General features: G+C 39.9%; 1 protein-coding gene across 1 annotated transcript in view; it reads right to left on the bottom strand.

The window, feature by feature from the left end:
- The window catches only part of MTERF1 (mitochondrial transcription termination factor 1), a 462,335-nt gene that overhangs the window by 405,367 nt on the left and 42,739 nt on the right, over positions 1 to 14,229 (bottom strand). The window lies entirely within an intron of this gene.

Raw genomic sequence — 14,229 nt, 5'->3', positions numbered from 1 at the left:
TCATATGGAAATTCAAGAAACTCAGAAGAGCCAAAAAAAATCTTGAAAAAGAAGAAGACATTGAAGGACTCACAATTCCTGATTTCAGAGTTTACTTCAAAACTACAGCAATTAATACAGTAGGTTCTAGCATAAGAATAGACATGTAGATCAACAGAATAGAATTGAGAGTCTAGAAATAAATCCTCACATTTACAGCCAATTGATTTTTGGCAAGGGTGCCAAGAAAATTTAATGTGGGAAGAAAAATCTTTTCAAAAAAGTGGTGCTGGGTGAAACAACTTGATATCCACATGCAAAGGAATGAACTTGGATCCCTAACTCACATTGTATACAAAAATAACTCAAATGTTCATCAACTGATCAGTAGATAAAATGTGGTGTATCCATACAATGGAATATTATTCAGCAACATAATGAAGTTCTGATGCATGCTTCAACATGGATGAAACTTGAAAACATTATGCTAAGTGAAAGAAGGCAATTACAAAAACCACTATTATATAATTCCATTTATATGAAATGTCCAGGACAGGCAAATCTACAGAGACTAAGAGTAGAATAGAGTTGCCTAGGGCTGAGGAGGTTAGGGGAATGGAAAATGGCTGCTAACGGATATGGTGTTTCTTTCTGAGGTGATGAAGATGTTTTAAAATCAGTTGTGGATTGTTATGCAACTCTGTGAATATACTAAGAACAACCTAATTGTACACTTTAAGTGAGTCAACTGAATGATTTGTGAGTTATACCTCAATAAAACTGTCATATTTTTTAATTGATTGGTTGAGCCTAGGTCATATGCCTAGGCTCAAAGCTGCAAAGAAGCATGGGAAAGTGACTACTATCTGGCTTTTTCAGTCCTCCTCTTACCAAAACTCATATGATAAGAATTCTCCAAATCTAGAAGGACAACTCAGATCCTAGGCAGCCCAAAAAAATTGATAAATATTTTCTAGGTCAGCTAAGAGTGTAATAAGTACTATATGAGTAATACTAAGTGCAAAAAGCATTAAGTCTCCCAGGAGGAAAAAAATTTTTTGAAAGGAAAAGCATTGGTAGTGGCCCTTCCCTAAGCTCATTCATCACATGTTCTATTCTGCTGTCTTGGGTATATATTATTCTTACCTCCTCTAAGAAATTATAAGCTCCTTGGGATCACTTGAGATTATAAACTCCTTGAGATCTACTTTTCTTGAAGTTATCAACCAAATCTAGCAAGTGTCATATGGTCAGTAATTGATTTAATTAGTTGTGGTATCATACAGCTTCACCACAACTGTCAGTTTTATTTACTTATTTATTTTTTTAATAACTTTTTTAAAAAATAAATTTATTTTTGGCTGCATTGGGTCTTTGCTGATGCGTACAGGCTTTCTCTAGTTGCGGCGAGCAGGGGGACCACCCTCCGTTGCAGTGAGCAGGCCTCTCATTGCAGTGGCCTCTCTTGTTGCAGAGCACGGGCTCTAGGTACGTGGGTTTCAGGAGTTGTGGCATGCAGGCCCAGCAGCCGTGGCTCGCAGACTCAGTAATTGTGGTGCACAGGCCCAATTGCTCCATGGCATGTGGGATCTTCCCAGACCAGGGCTGGAACCCGCGTCCCCTGCACTGGCAGGCAGATTCCTAACCACTGCACCACCAGGGAAGCCCAGTTTTATTATTTTAAGTTTAGGATTATTTTTATCCAGCTTTTAAAATTATGTATTAATTGAAAAATTTTGGAGCTTTTAAATATTAAGGGGGTTCTCATGTAACTGGTTGATTGGGTTACTGTACCCCTTTCAAAATGTAGCTAAAATCAGCTTTTTAGTAACAAACCTCCTTCTTTGTGACTTTTGCTTAGAGAAATATTTTCAATTAATGGATTGGTTACTTTACTTTGTAAGGAACTACTTCAGCTCTTTACAAAGCATCTTGCACTCTTAACTTGATAAAGCTCTAGGCCCAAAAGTTCATATGTAGATTGAAAATGAAAATCATGTAAACCCCTCCAGTGTTAAAGTAAGGGGTCGGAGAGGGGGACCCAGAACACCATAATTTGTAATTTTGACAAAATGCAAATAAGTGTGTTTTTATATGACAATTTATCTTAAAAATAAAATACTTTACTACTAATGGTAATACTTAACACTGTATGTGACAAAGCAACAGGGCATAAAGATTCCTGATATGTCATTTTTTAATTTCTCAATTAAGCCACAGGAAATAGAAAAATCTATATTCTGTGTTAAAATACGCAGACTTACAGCTGTTGTTTAAGCAAGTTTAATTTATTTTTTTCATATATTCAGTTATATATATATATATATATATATATATATATATATATATATACACACACACACACATATATGTGTTCCTATCTACATTTCATCCGATAACAAAACAAAAAAAATTTTTTTAAGTGTTTGAATTTGGGAAACTATAAAACAACAGAATCTATATTTGTGGTGGGCTTACCCTTTTTTTTACAGTTTGTATTTATGTCAACTTTCAATTTATTTCTTCAAAATAATTGCATAGCTAATTATCCTGGATATTTAATCTTCCTCAGAGCTTGAAGTGTCCATTTTTTTTACATTATCTATACCTAGAAAGGCTTATGGAAAGTAACAACAGCAACACAAAAAGCAGATATTTTCAAATCCTCGGTCCAATTTAACTTAAGGGATCCTTACACATCCTGATACAATTTCAACTCAAGCAGCCTAACTACCACTGTTATGAAATTCCATATGATAGCATTTTAATCTGTACTTAAGAAAAAGCACTAAATAATTTATATTTACACTTCTTTCAAGTTTTATGTGCTTAGAATCTAATAGTCTCTCTTCAAAAGCCAAAGAGAAAGAGCATGATTTTGTAAATAAGATGTGTGTTCCAATGGCAAGTATTTATTGGGTTTGAGTTTTTGTCTTACTGTAACCATTACTCTGCTACATCATTCACAAGTATTTTCCTAGTCTACAGCTAGTGCTTGGGACAATGGAAAATATAAATATGATTTTCATTTGTTTGTTGAATATTTCCAACTGAACAGGGAATATTTTGTCTCCTTGATCTCGGTGCTGTTTATTTTTTGTTTGTTTTAGTTTTTTTAGCTAAGATAAAGCAAATAATCTTGGGAAGACTGATTCTGCTAGACTGTAATTTTTTTTTCTTAGTGAAATCTATGAACTGAGTATATACTCTTCTAAGTCAGCCATTATGGATATTTTCTGCTAGAGTTCTAAAAACTCAAATATTGGGGGAAAAAATCTAGAAAGAATGGCATGGTTCAAAGGGATTCAATTATAATGAATATTTGTCTTTGGCATTTTCATACTTCATTTGAGAAAGATAACTTTCTTACCACACCCTAAATGAAACCAGTTTTGGCCCATGAGCTAAACTTCAAGCATATCATTCTCTGACCAGCTCACTCTGTCCCATACCCAACATGATAACTTCAGTCCATTGAAGTTACCAACTTTTCACTGTCCTTGCTCCTTGTGTACTCACTTCTCTACTTAGTCAGCCTAAACTCCAAAGTCAATCACTAAATCATTCCCGAGTGATATTCAACTCCCCTTTCCCACCCTTCCTGTTCTAAGTCACTTGGCAAAACCTCAACCCTCATTAAATCCTACTCTGCCTGCTCCACATGGCTGACTGATATCACTTTAAATTCATGACCTCTAACCCTAAGTGGGCCCTCCATGCTACCTGGTACTCACACTGTATTTCCCTAATCAAATCATTGTCCCACTCTCCTAGGCTACTGCATCATAATCTCTACCACCACCCTCTCCCTTATCCTCACTCTCAGCTGATGACCTTGCTTCCTATTTCAATGAAGGAGCCATAGGGATTCTTTTAAAACAAATCAAATAGTGTTATCTCTCTGCTCAAAACCCTCTAGTGGCTTCCCCTTCTCCCTCATAGTAAACACCAAAGTCCTTACAATGATTTACAAAGCCCTAAATGAAGTGGCCCTATTACCTCTCTGACTTTATCCCCTATGTTCTCCCCTCCATTACTATTCCTGCTTTACCAGCCTCCTTGTTGTTCAGTTAACACAATCAAGCACTCTCCTACCCCAGGGCCATGGCACTTGCTGTTTCTTCTGCCCAGAACACTCTTCCCTCAGATATATTTACACGGCTCACTTCTTGGCTTCCATTTTCTTTGTTCTCAGTGAGGTGTCCTCTGACCATTTGATTTAAATTGGAATCCTATCCTTCACCCTAGAACTCCCTCTACCCCATTCCTGCTTCATTTTCCTCCATAGCACTTATTACCATCTGCATACTATATGTTTTAATTATTTGTTTTGTTTTTTGTCTATATCCACCCACTAGAATGTAAGCTTGAGCCTATGGGCCAGGATGGTGGCCTACTTTGTCCACTGTTGAAACCCCAGCATCTAGAATAGTACCTGATACATAGTGGGTACTTAATAAATATTTGTTGGAGAAATGAATGAGTGAATGAATGAATGAATACAGCATCTTTACTAAAGGAGGTATGTCTAAACCTTACCTATTGGCTTGCTAGTTTATGTCAGCTGTTGCCTCTGTAACCATTAACAAAGAACATTTAAATCCAAATTTATATTTGACTGGCAAAAAGGAAAAGTCAGAGAATCATGAAAATAATGTTACACTGCCAGGGTTGAGCAGCTATGACCAATGCTGTGTCTAGCAGGAGCATCTGTGAGCAGTTCCTTTGCCCAGAAAATAAGGAGCAGCTGTAGTCGTTTCTCAGCAGATATCTCAGAAATAATGACTTGTAACTCAAAGCTGCTTTTTCTCTAATCGTAAGACTCACAAAAATTATATTAGGGCAATGAAATTTACTTAAGTCCCACTCACATTAACCAATACTACTCACCTCACCATAAAAATGCTTTTTAAGTAACTAAAGGTTGCCTTCATGTTATTCAAAGTTAATGGCATGTCTAAGCAATGCAAAAATAATATTTTATCAATATATAAATATAACCAAATTTTACTGTATCATAAATCACTCAAAGTGTTTTCCTTTATCTATTTTTAAAGACAGCATTAGGGGCTTCCCTGGTGGCACAGTGGTTAAGAATCCACCTGCCAATGCAGGGGACACGGGTTCGAGCCCTGGTCCAGGAAGATCCCACATGCCACGGAGCAACTAAGCCCGTGCACCACAACTACTGAGCCTGCATTCTAGAGCCCGCGAGTCACAACTACTGAGCCTGCATTCTAGAGCTCGTGAGCCACAACTACTGACCCCACATGCCACAACTACTGAGGCCACGCACTTAGAGCCCGTGCTCCTCAACAAGAGAAGCCACCACAATGAGAAGCCCGCATACCAGAACAAAGAGTAGCCCCCGCTTGCCGCAACTAGAGAAAGCCCGCGTGCAGCAACAAAGACGAAACGCAGCCAAAAATAAAATAAATTAAATAAATAATTTTTTTTAAAAAAAGACAGCATTAAATCATGTAGATCTATATTATTAACACATTACAATCTGGGGTGTTGGGTTAGAAATTTTGAGTAGTGGTTTGGAAATTTTTTTTTTTTTGCGGTACTAGGGCCTCTCACTGTTGCGGCCTCTCCCGTTGCGGAGCACAGGCTCTGGACACGCAGGCTCAGTGGCCCCGCGGCATGTGGGATCCTCCCAAACCGGGGCACGAACCCGTGTCCCCTGCATCAGCAGGCGGACTCTCAACCACTGCGCCACCAGGGAAGCCCAGAAATTTTTTTGAAGGAAAAAAAAAGCAAGATCAATTTTCCTCTTGCAGACTTTAGTAGGTACTATGAAAGTCACATATATTACCTCCTTCAGAAATCATTTAAATTCCCTCTTCCATCTCAGCATTCAGAACAACAACCCAGTAAAGCATTGAAAAACTCCTCAAATATAAACCATTAAAATGAAATCTGTCTCTGAATGTTTGAAAGGATTTACTGTAAAAATATCAGTTGACATTAAGTTAATAAAGTTAATCACTCATGACCCTGAGGGAGGAAAATGGTGGAGGAGGGAGCTGGAAAACATTACAGAATTTAATGTTGCTAAAGGGAAGGGACTTGGGGGATTACTATTAATTCACCATAGCTAAATTCAAATACAAGCTTTTCTTTGTGTTATTTTCTTGTGGTGTCATTTTTTGCATCAAAATTAACCAAGAAGACGGAGATCACCTTCCTCCCCACAGATACACCAAAAATACAGCTACACGTGGAACAACTCCTACAGAACACCTACTGAACGCTAGCAAAAGACCCCAGACCTCCCCAAAGGCAAGAAACTCCCCACGTACCTGGGTAGGGCAAAGCGGAGAGATTCGCGCACAGAGGTTCGGTGCCAACTGGCACTCACCAGCCCGAGAGGCTTGTCTGCTCGCCCGCCGGGGCGGGCGGCGCTGGGAGCTGAGGCTCGGGCTTCAGTCGGAGCGAAGGGAGAGGACTGGGGCTGGCAGCGGGAACACAGCCTGAAGGGGCTAATGCGCCACAGCTAGCCGGGAGGGAGTCCAGGAAAAAGTCTGGACCTGCTGAAGAGGCAAGAGACTTTTTCTTCCCTCTTTGTTTCCTGGTGCGCGAGGAGAGGGGATTAAGAGCGCTGCTTAAAGGAGCTCCAGAGACGGGCGCGAGCCGCGGCTGAAAGCGCGGACGCCAGAGACGGGCGTGGGACGCTGGGGCTGCTGCCGCCGCCACAAGGCCTGTGTGCGAGCGCAGGTCACTGTCCACGCCCCCCCTTCCGGGGAGCCTGTGCAGCCCGTCACTGCCGGGGTCCCGGGATCCACGGACGGCTTCCCTGGGAGAACGCACGGCGCGCCTCAGGCTGGTGCAACATCACGCCGGCCTCTGCCGCTGCAGGCTCGCCCCGCCTACGTGCCCCTCCCTCCCCACCCTGGCCTCAGTGAGCCAGAGTCCACGAAGCGGATGCTCCTTTAACCCTGTCCTGTCTGAGCGAAGAACAGACGCCCTCCAGCGACCTACACGGAGAGGCGGGGCCAAATCCAAAGCTGAGACCCGGGAGCTGTGAGAACACAGAAGACAAAGGGAAATCTCTCCCAGCAGCCTCAGAAGCAGCGGATTAAAGCTCAACAATCAACTTGATGTACCCTGCATCTGTGGAATACATGAATAGACAACGAATCATCCCAAATTGAGGAGCCAGGAGTCAGTGCTGTGCCTCTGAGGTGGGAGAGCCAACTTCAGGACACTGGTCCACAAGAGACCTCCCAGCTCCACAAAATATCAAACGGCGAAAATCTCCCAGAGATCTCCATCTCAACACCAGCACCCAGATTCACTCAACGACCAGCAAGCTACAGTGCTGGACACCCTATGCCAAACAACTAGCAAGACAGGAACACAATGCCACCCATTAGCAGAGAGGCTGCCTAAAATCATAAAAAGTCCACAGACACCCCAAAACACACCACCAGACGTGGACCTGCCCACCAGAAAGACAAGATCCAGCCTCATCCACCAGCACACAGGCACTAGTCCCCTCCACCAGGAAGCCTATACAACCCACTGAATCAAACTTAGCCACTGGCGACAGACACCAAAAACAACGGGAACTACGAACCTGCACCCTGCAAAAAGGAGACCCCAAACACAGTAACATAAGCAAAATGAGAAGACAGAAAAACACACAGCAGGAGAAGGAGCAAGATAAAAACCCACCAGACCTAACAAATGAAGAGGAAATAGGCAGTCTACCTGAAAAAGAATTCAGAATAGTGATAGTAAAAATGATCCAAAATCTTGGAAATAGAATAGACAAAATGCAAGAAACAGTTAACAAGGACCTAGAAGAACTAAAGATGAATCAAGCAACGATTAAAGACACAATAAATGAAATGAAAAATACTCTAGATGGGATCAATAGCAGAATAACTGAGGCAGAAGAACGGATAAGTGACGTGGAAGATGAAATAGTGGAAATAACTACTGTAGAGCAGAAGAAAGAAAAAAGAATGAAAAGAATTGAGAACAGTCTCAGAGACCTCTAGGACAACATTAAACGCACCAACATTCGAATTATAGGGGTTCCAGAAGAAGAAGAGAAAAAGAAAGGGACTAAGAAAATATTTGAAGAGATTATAGTTGAAAACTTCCCTAATGTGGGAAAGGAAATAGTCAAGTCCAGGAGGCACAGAGAGTCCCATACAGGATAAATCCAAGGAGAAATATGCCAAGACACATATTAATCAAACTGTCAAAAATTAAAGACAAAGAAAACATATTAAAAGCAGCAAGGGAAAAACAACAAGTAACACACAAGGGAATCCCCATAAGGTTAACAGCTGATCTTTCAGCAGAAACTCTGCAAGCCAGAAGGGACTGGCAGGACATATTTAAAGTGATGAAGGAGAAAAACCTGCAACCAAGATTACTCTACCCAGCAAGGATCTCATTCAGATTTGATGGAGAAATTAAAACCTTTACAGACAAGGAAAAGCTGAGAGAGTTCAGCACCACCAAACCAGCTTTACAACAAATGCTAAAGGAACTTCTCTAGGCAAGAAACACAACAGAAGGAAAAGACCTACAATAACGAACCCAAAACAATTAAGAAAATGGGAATAGGAACATACATATCGATAATTACCTTAAATGTAAATGGACTAAATGCTCCCACCAAAAGACACAGATTGGCTGAATGGATACAAAAACAAGACCCATATATATGCTGTCTACAAGAGACCCACTTCAGACCTAGAGACACATACAGACTGAAAGTAAGGGGGTGGAAAAAGATATTCCATGCAAATGGAAACCAAAAGAAAGTTGGAGTAGCAATTCTCATATCAGACAAAATAGACTTTAAAATAAAGACTACTAGAAGAGACAAAGAAGGACACTACGTAATGATCAAGGGATCGATCCAAGAAGAAGATATAACAATTGTAAATATTTATGCACCCAACATAGGAGCACCTCAATACATAAGGCAAATATTAACAGCCATAAAAGGGGAAATCGACAGTAACACAATCATAGTAGGGGACTTTAACACCCCACTTTCACCAATGGACAGATCATCCAAAATGAAAATAAATAAGGAAACACAAGCTTTAAATGATACATTAAACAAGATGGACTTCATTGATATTTATAGGACATTCCATCCAAAAACAACAGAATACACATTTTTCTCAAGTGCTCATGGAACATTCTCCAGGATAGATCATATCTTGGGTCACAAATCAAGCCTTGGTAAATTTAAGAAAATTGAAATTATATCAAGTATCTTTTCAGACCACAATGCTATGAGACTAGATATCAATTACAGGAAAAGATCTGTAAAAAATACAAACACATGGAGGCTAAACAATACACTACTTAATAACGAAGTGATCACTGAAGAAATCAAAGAGGAAATTAAAAAATACCTAGAAACAAATGACAATGGAGACATGATGCCCAAAACCTATGGGATGCAGCAAAAGCAGTTCTAAGAGGGAAGTTTATAGCAATCCAATCCCACCTTAAGAAACAGGAAACATCTCGAATAAACAACCTAACCTTGCACCTAAAGCAATTAGAGAAAGAAGAACAAAAACACCCCAAAGTTAGCAGAAGGAAAGAAACCATAAAAATCAGATCAGAAATAAATGAAAAAGATGTGAAGGAAACGATAGCAAAGATCAATAAAACTAAAAGCTGGTTCTTTGAGAAGATAAACAAAATTGATAAACCATTAGCCAGACTCATCAAGAAAAAAAGGGAGAAGACTCAAATCAATAGAATTAGAAATGAAAAAGGAGAAGTAACAACTGACACTGCAGAAATACAAAAGATCATGAGAGATTACTACAAGCAGCTCTATGCCAATAAAATGGACAACCTGGAAGAAATGGACAAATTCTTAGAAATGCACAACCTGCCAAGACTGAATCAGGAAGAAATAGAAAATATGAACAGGCCAATCACAAGCACTGAAATTGAAACTGTGATAAAAAATCTACCAACAAACAAAACCCCAACACCAGATGGCTTCACAGGCGAATTGTATCAAACATTTAGAGAAGAGCTAACACCTATCCTTCTCAAACTCTTCCAAAATGTAGCAGAGGGAGGAACACTCCCAAACTCATTCTACGAGGCCACCATCACCTTGATACCAAAACCAGACAAGGATGTCACAAAGAAAGAAAACTACAGGCCAATATCACTGATGAACATAGATGCAAAAATCCTCAACAAAATACTAGCAAACAGAATCCAACAGCACATTAAAAGGATCATACACAATGATCAAGTGGGGTTTATTCCAGGAATGCAAGGATTCTTCAATATACGCAAATCAATCAACGTGATACACCATATTAACAAACTGAAGGAGAAAAACCATATGATCATCTCAGTAGATGCAGAGAAAGCTTTCGACAAAATTCAACACCCATTTATGATAAAAACCCTGCAGAAAGTAGGCATAGAGGGAACCTTCCTCAACATAATAAAGGCCATATATGACAAACCCACAGTCAAAATCATCCTCAATGGTGAAAAACTGAAACCATTTCTACCAAGATCAGGAACAAGACAAGGTTGCCCACTCTCACCACTCCTATTCAACCTAGTTTTGGAAGTTTTAGCCACAGCAATCAGAGAAGAAAAGGAAATAAAAGGAATCCAAATAGGAAAAGAAGAAGTAAAGCTGTCACTGTTTGCAGATGACATGATACTATACATAGAGAATCCTAAAGATGCTACCAGAAAACTACTAGAGCTAATCAATGAATTTGGTAAAGTAGCAGGATACAAAATTAATGTACAGAAATCTCTGGCATTCCTATATACTAATGATGAAAAATCTGAAAGTGAAATCAAGAAAACACTCCCACTTACCATTGCAACAAAAAGAATAAAATATCTAGGAATAAACCTACCTAAGGAGACAAAAGACCTGTATGCAGAAAATTATAAGACACTGATGAAAGAAATTAAAGATGATACAAATAGATGGAGAGATATACCATGTTCTTGGATTGGAAGAATCAACATTGTGAAAATGACTCTACTACCCAAAGCAATCTACAGATTCAATGCAATCCTTATCAACTACCACTGGCATTTTTCACAGAACTAGAACAAAAAATTTCACAATTTTTTTTTAGGAGTTTATTAATTAATTTATTTATTTTTGCTGTGTTGGGTCTTCGTTTCTTTGTAAGGGCTTTCTCTAATTATGGCAAGCGGGGGCCACTCTTCATCGCGGTGCGCGGGCCTCTCACTATCACGGCCTCTCTTGTTGTGGAGCACAAGCTTCAGACGCGCAGGCTCAGTAGTTGTGGCTCACGGGCCCAGTTGCTCCATGGCATGTGGGATCCTCCCAGACCAGGCCTCGAACCCGTGTCCCCTGCACTAGCAGGCAGATTCTCAACCACTGCGCCACCAGGGAAGCCCAAAATTTCACAATTTGTATGGAAACACAAAAGACCCCGAATAGCCAAAGCAATCTTGAGAACGAAAAATGGAGCTGGAGGAATCAGGCTCCCTGACTTCAGAGTATACTACAAAGCTACTGTAATCAAGACAGTATGGTACTGGCACCAAAACAGAAAGATAGATCAATGGAACAGGATAGAAAGCCCAGAGATAAACCCACATACATATGGTCACCTTATCTTTGATAAAGGAGGCAGGAATGTACAGTGGAGAAAGGACAGTCTCTTCAATAAGTGGTGCTAGGAAAACTGGACAGGGACGTGTAAAAGTATGAGATTAGATCACTCCCTAACACCATACACAAAAATAAGCTCAAAATGGATTAAAGACCTAAATGTAAGGCCAGACACTATCAAACTCTTAGAGGAAAACATAGGCAGCACACTCTATGACATAAATCACAGCAAGATCCTTTTTGACCCACCTCCTAGAGAAATGGAAATAAAGACAAAAATAAACACATGGGACCTAATGAAACTTAAAAGCTTTTGCACAGCAAAGGAAACCATAAACAAGACCAAAAGACAACCCTCAGAATGGGAGAAAATATTTGCAAATGAAGCAACTGACAAAGGATTAATCTCCAAAATTTATAAACAGCTCATGCAGCTCAATAGCAACAAAACAAACAACCCAATCCAAAAATGGGCATAAGACTTAAATAGGCATTTCTCCAAAGAAGATATACAGACTGCCAACAAACACATGAAAGAATGCTCAACATCATTAATCATTAGAGAAATGCACATCAAAACTACAATGAGATACCATCTCACACCAGTCAGAATGGCCATCATCAAGAAATCTAGAAACAATAAATGCTGGAGAGGGTGTGGAGAAAAGGGAACCCTCTTGCACTGCTGGTGGGAATGTGAATTGGTACAGCCACTATGGAGAACAGTAGGGAGGTTCCTTAAAAAACTAAAAATAGAACTACCATATGACCCAGCAATCCCACTACTAGGCATATACCCTGAGAAAACCATAATTCAAAAAGAGACATGTACCAAAATGTTCATTGCAGCTCTATTCACAATAGCCCGGAGATGGAAACAACCTAAGTGTCCATCATCGGATGAATGGATAAAGAAGATGTGGCACATATATACAATGGAATATTGCTCAGCCATAAAAAGAAATGAAACTGAGCTATTTGTAATGAGGTGGATAGACCTAGAGTCTGTCATACAGAGTGAAGTAAGTCAGAAAGAGAAAGACAAATACTGTATGCTAACACATATATATGGAATTTAAGGAAAAAAAATGTCATGAAGAACCTAGGGGTAAAACGGGAATAAAGACACAGACCTACTTGAGAATGGACTTGAGGATATGGGGAGGGGGAAGGGTAAGCTGTGACAAAGCGAAAGAGAGGCATGGACATATATACACTACCAAACGTAAGGTAGATAGATAGTGGGAAGCAGCCACAGAGCACAGGGAGATCAGCTCGGTGCTTTGTGACCGCCTGGAGGGGTGGGATGGGGAGTGTGGGAGGGAGGGAGATGCATGAGGGAAGGGATGTGGGAACAGATGTATATGTATGACTGATTCACTTTGTTATAAAGCAGAAAAAAAAAAAACTACAAATAGAACTACCATATGACCCAGCAATCCCACTACTGGGCATATACCCTGAGAAAACCATAATTCAAAAAGAGTCATGTACCAAAATGTTTATAGCAGCCCTATTTACAATAGCCCGGAGATTGAAGCAACCTAAGTGTCCATCATCGGATGAATGGATAAAGAAGATGTGGCACATATATACAATGGAATATTACTCAGCCATAAAAAGAAACGAAATTGAGCTATTTGTAATGAGGTGGATGGACCTACAGTCTGTCATACAGAGTGAAGTAAGTCAGAAAGAGAAAGACAAATACTGTATGCTGACACATATATATGGAATTTAAGAAAAAAATGCCATGAAGAACATAGGGGTAAGACAGGAATAAAGACACAGACCTACTAGAGAATGGATTGAGGATATGGGGAGGGGGAAGGGTAAGCTGTGACAAAGCGAAAGAGAGGCATGGACATATATACACTACCAAACGTAAGGTAGATAGCTAGTGGGAAGCAGCTGCATAGCACAGGGAGATCAGCTCGGTGCTTTGTGACCGCCTGGAGGGGTGGGATAGGGAGGGTGGGAGGGAGACGCAAGAGGGAGGGGATGTGGGAACATATGTATATGTATAACTGATTCATTTTGTTATAAAGCAGAAACTAACACACCATTGTTAAGCAATTATACTCCAATAAAGATGTAAAAAAAATTAACCAAGAAATAGCCACTAGAAATTTCTCATTTGAATTTATTACTTACATAAGCTAGTTAAAATCTATATAAAAGTTTTAAGACAAATTATTTGACTTGGATCCAACTACAGTGTTTGTTTTTGTAAAGCTGCTATTTTGTGCTTGATAACCATAGATGTGAGAAACAGCGAATCTGTCATTCCTTCTATACTAACCATTGTTTATTGATTCCAAAATGTGCAGAGCTATGTAGGGAAGTCAGGGAGTGATGAGCTGAGAGAGGCAGCTTTCTGCCCCCTTGTAGCTCTTGAGGATAGAGCCACCCAGTTCAGCTACCATCTGATATTATTCCCTGTTTTGTGAATGCCTGTCTTATCTCCCCCAAGACTGAACCTAGAGCAGTGCTGGAAATTTTCCATGTCCTCTATTGACCATACATTCTTCAAGGTTAGGACCATGTCTGATTCACCTTTCTAATTCTCACAAAACTAGCTTCATTAAAGTCATGGATTTATATATTCCCTATTAAACAACAAG

This window comes from Mesoplodon mirus (genome assembly GCF_964341445.2).
Source record: "Mesoplodon mirus genome assembly, chromosome: 9".
Lineage (NCBI taxonomy): Eukaryota > Metazoa > Chordata > Mammalia > Artiodactyla > Ziphiidae > Mesoplodon > Mesoplodon mirus.
Note: the sequence above shows the minus strand (reverse complement) of the source record. Positions and strands in the feature narration are given on the sequence as shown.